This window comes from Tupaia chinensis, unplaced genomic scaffold (assembly GCF_000334495.1).
Source record: "Tupaia chinensis unplaced genomic scaffold, TupChi_1.0 Scaffold000231_1, whole genome shotgun sequence".
Classification (NCBI taxonomy): domain Eukaryota; kingdom Metazoa; phylum Chordata; class Mammalia; order Scandentia; family Tupaiidae; genus Tupaia; species Tupaia belangeri.
Window position 1 is genome coordinate 2211508 of NW_006159706.1, and position 4868 is coordinate 2216375.

Below are 4868 nucleotides of genomic sequence, written 5' to 3' on the forward strand. Positions count from 1 at the left end.
AGTTGTTGGCATGGTGGTTAAGGTGGCTGGATCCTATGTGGCCCACTGCATCACTTGAGCATGGTGGCTGGTGGCTTGAAAAACATGCCAGGTGTGTGTGTGTGTGTGTGCGTGTGTGCGTGTGTGCGCCCAAAATCCCAAGAGGAGAATGGAGGAGAAGGGATTGCGGTGTGACCATCCCAGGGGGAGTGATTTCTCACTTTATCTCTCTTTCTCTGTCTCTCTCTCTCTCCAGTGAGAGCATGCACCCTGTAGCGAATTTTTAAAAAATTGGAACTTCAGAGATATGGGCTGGTTTGAACAAGTAAAAGGGAGAAATAAGAAACTCCAGGGGAAGCCTGATGGCCTGGTGGTTAAGGAAGCCAGATCCCACGTGGTCAATTATAGTTCAAATCCTGGCCCTGGTGACTTGAAAAACATACCAAGTATATGGTGTATGAACCCTAAATCTTTTTTTTTTTAAAGAATTATTTTATTTAACTTTATTTAAATTTGACCAGAAAGGGACAGAGTGAGAGAGAGAGCGAGAGAGTGGGAAATTGAGAGAGTAAGCTGCCAGGTCCAATCCATGGTTGGTCATGTGGGAGTCCAGCACCCCTAACCACCACGCTGCTTGCTAGCCCCTGTGCCCTAAATCTTGACAGTGTGAAGAAACAAAGAAGGGATTGTGGCATGATCACACCCCGTTGGGGATGCTTTCTCCCTTTTCCTCTTTCTTTGTCTCTGGAAGTACACACACCCTCTGGCAAAAAAAAAAAAAAAAAGGAAAAGAAAAGAAAGGAAGAAAGAAGAAAGAAAAAAGAAAGGAGAAAAAAAAAAACCCAAAGAAACAAACAAAAAAGAAAGAAAGAACAGAGAGAAAGAAAGAAAGCATGAAAAAAGGAAGAAAGAGGACCAGCAGATGGTATAATGGTTACATTGCTAAACCACAGTTCAAGTCCCAGACCTGGTAGCTTGAAACTCACGCTGGGTGTGTGTGCATGTGTGCTCAAAATTCTGAGAGGAGAATGGAGGAGAGAGGATTGTGGCGTGGCCATTCCCCCAGGGGGCGATTTCTTGATTTCTGCCTTTCTGTCTCTCTGGCGAGTGTATGCACCTTATAGCAAAAATCTCTCAAAAACCAAATGAAACAAAAAAGCAAAAATCTCTCTAATTTTTTTTTTTTTTTAAAGAAAGAAGAAAAGAAACTCCCCGAATGGGAGACAATGAATTTCCTGAAGTAAAGGGACCGAGACAAAGAGCTGTGGCCTGGCCTGGTGGTGCAGTTGGGAGCGAACTGAACTGCAGTGTTGGAAACCACGTGGCTGACCTTGGGTTTGGCTTCCTGGGTTGACTTGAAAACATGCTGAGCACGTGTCTGTGCCCAAGATCCTGAGGAATTGGAAGGCTGGGGAAAGGGACTGGCAGCATAATTAGACCTGGTCAAGGGTGCTTCTCTCTCATACATGCACACATTCTCTCTCATGGATAAAATAAATAAACCGAAAGAGAGAGAACAAGAGCTGTGTGTGGAAGACAAGGGGCAGATGGCAAAGAAACCCTGAGGGCTAGGATAGAAAGACTGGGTTTTCTGCTAGAAGAATTGAGAGCATTTTATCATGTTACTCAGCTTCAGAGTGTTGCAGTGAAACATTGACACATTTGAATGTTGACGAAGACATTTACAAATATAGACAAAATGTGATAATTTGTACTGTTTCCTGATAAGATCCCCAGTTGGTGTGAGTGATGTCATATGACTGCACCGGTTCTAGTGGGCGAAAAATTAGAAGTCGGATTGTACTCACTGAGCATCGTTGGTAGTTTTTTTTTTTTTTTTAGAGATTTTTGCTGCAGGCTGCCTGTGCTCACTGGAGAGACAGAGACAGAGTGAGAAAGTGAGAAATCACCTCCCCTCCCCGTGGGGAGGGCCATACCTCAATCCTGTCTCTTCCATTCTCCTTTTGGGAGTTTGAGCATGTGGGTACACTCGCCTCGTCTGAGTTTCAAGCCACTGGGTCCAGGACTCAAACTTCAGTCCTGGGATTTCAGCACCTTAACCACTATGCCACCTGCTGGCCCCATCATCAGATTTTTTTAAAAAATTAATTAATTTATTTATTTTTAGAGAGAGAGAGATTTTTGCCATAGGGCACATGAGCTTGCCAGAGAGAAAGTGAGAAACCACCCCCCAGGCAGGATGGCCACTCCACAATCCATTTTTTCTTCATTCTCTCTGGGCACACAGGCAATACACAGGCCTGGTGCGTCTGAAACCGCCGGGTCCGGAACTCAAACCGAGGTCTACTCTGCGGGAGTCCAGAGACATAACTATTCCGCCATCTGCTGGTCTCCGTCGGTAGCTTTTTAAGGAAAAGAAAAATATTGCCAAGGTCTCAGCAATGCTGGCAGTGAGAACGTGAACTCATTTACTGACATACGCAGTCCCTCTTAGGCTGCATAATAGATTCGAGCTGGAGCTCAGCTGGGTACTCATTTATTGAGAGGATATTGAGGAGGAGAAGGGTGGAAACTGTTTCAGCTCAGGCTTCATCTCTCTTCAACAATCTGTGGGAGTTCATGGTGAATATTTTGAACGTCTGCCTCGATGTGATAGTATAACATAACTTAAATTTCAAGTTCAAATGAAAAGAAAGCATTTTCTGAAATCGTTGAGCTTGAACACTTTGATGGGAAAGACTAAGCTGTACTTGAGAAAAAGCAAGTGCCAGTCCTGCTTGACACCAACAGACGAAGCCCGTGGCTGGATGCGATCGCATTAGCGTCAATCAGTATTTGCGTCGTGCATTCATTTTTGCTGTGTTTCCTGGTTTGGCACTTTTTTCCCTTAAGCTTATTTCTTCTATGAGAAAAACAGAGAGGGAGCGAGAGAGGCAGAGACAGCACCTCTGACAGGGTCTTAATCTACCCCCAGCTTCGGCCAGACCTCAGGGAGGTCTCTGGACACAAACTGGCAATCTCTCCGTGTGGCTCTGCTTTGCAGAATGTCACATTTCACTACTGTGCCACCGTCTGACCCCTGTCCTTGGTGTTCGGGTGTTTCGCAGACATTGAATCCCACCACCCCTCATCAGTGTTAAAACTAGTGGTTAGTGGGGCCAGCAGGTGGTACCGTGGTGAAGACGCTGGGCTCTCACGTGTCTGACTGCGGTTTAAGACCCGGACATGGTGGCATGAAACTCACACTGGGTGTGGGTGCGTGCATGCCCAAAATCCCAGGAGGAGAATGGAGAAGGGATTGCAATCTAGGGTGTGGTTTTTCACTTTCCCTCTCACTGTTTTCTCTTTCTCTAGTGAACACTTGAGCCCTATGGCCCCAAAAAGCCTTAAAAGCAAACAAAAAAACTACTAGTTAGAAAAGTGCTACTGTAGCAAGTAGGAACTGAGTCATGAAAAATGCCAAATGGTCATGCGTTGTGGGATGAACTTTTCCCCAGTAGAAAGCCATTCTGAAGGACAAAGAGCTATTATGGAATTGCAAAGATGTCGCTGACACTCATCAAGAGGAAAAGTGATGACAAGTGTCCCTGAAGCCTATGAGTCTGATAGTATTTAGGAAATCTTACAGGCTACACTTAGTGAAAGGTCTGTGCGGAAGCTGTTGTTGCATGACCCTGGTCGTCTCCTACGTCCAGGCCCTCCCCTCCCAGGTGACATCTGGGTAACCAGGTGGCAAGTGTGGACAAGGTGGCTGCTAAGGAGTTCCCAGGGACACTGAGATTATCAAAGAAGGAGGGGGTGACGTCTCACTTTTCCTCCCTCTGTCTCTCTCGGACAAGCACACATGCCCTCTGTCAGAAACCTAAAAATTAATAAATAACTAAAGGTTCAAAGTGGGTCTGACATCAGGTTGTATTTTAGGTAGTGCTTCTCGTTAATGCCCTAACAAATGACTACAAAGTTAGAAACGTAAAACAACACAACTTTATCACCTCACAGTTTGTAGTTTAGAAATCCTGCTTGGTTGAACTGGTTTTTCTGTTCAAGGATTCACAAGGCGTTGGCTGGCTAGACTCTTAGTGCCTGGAAGGAACTGGGCGGAATCCGCTTGTCAGGATCCTTGGCAGAATCTAGTTCCTGGTGGTTGCAGGACTGACGTCCCCATTTCCTTGCTGTTGTCAGTCGGGGTCCCCCCCCACTTAACTGCCAGAGGCCTCCCGCCTGGGCTTGCATCTTCCCTCTGCATGTCGGAGCCAGCAAGCCATGTCCAATCTCTGACTCCTTGCTTCCAGCTGCAGAAAGTTATTTGCTTTTAAGGGTTTATGAGATTAGATAGAGCTCATCCGAATAATCCAAGATAATCTCCCTATTTTAAAGTCCATAACCTTAATTGTATCTGCAAAGCCCTGTTATCTATGTAAAGTGACATATTCCCAGGTTCCAGGGATTAGGTATGGACATTTTAGGATCAAGCATTACTCTGTCCACACACATATCCAGGTAGCTTCATTTTTACTTATTTATCTATTTGAGGGTGTGTGCGCTCGCCAGAAAGACAGAGAGAGACAGAGAGACAGAAAGCTAGAAATCACCCCCCGGGGGGGATGGCCATGCTGCAATCCCTTCTCCTCCATTCTCCTCTCAGGATCTTGGGCACACACTCACATGCACCCGGTGTGAGTTTAAGCCACCGGGTCCGGGACTTGAACCGTGGTCGACTACATGGGAGTTCAGCGACATAGCCATTACGCTAACTGCTGGTCCCTGTTCTTTTTTTTCTTTTTTCTTTTGGAGAGATTTTCACTGTAGGGCGCGTGCGCTCGCCAGACAGACAGAGAGAGACATAGAGACAGAAAGCAAGAAATCACCCCCCGGGGGGGATGGCCACGCTGCAATCCCTTCTCCTCCATTCTCTTCTCAGGATCTTG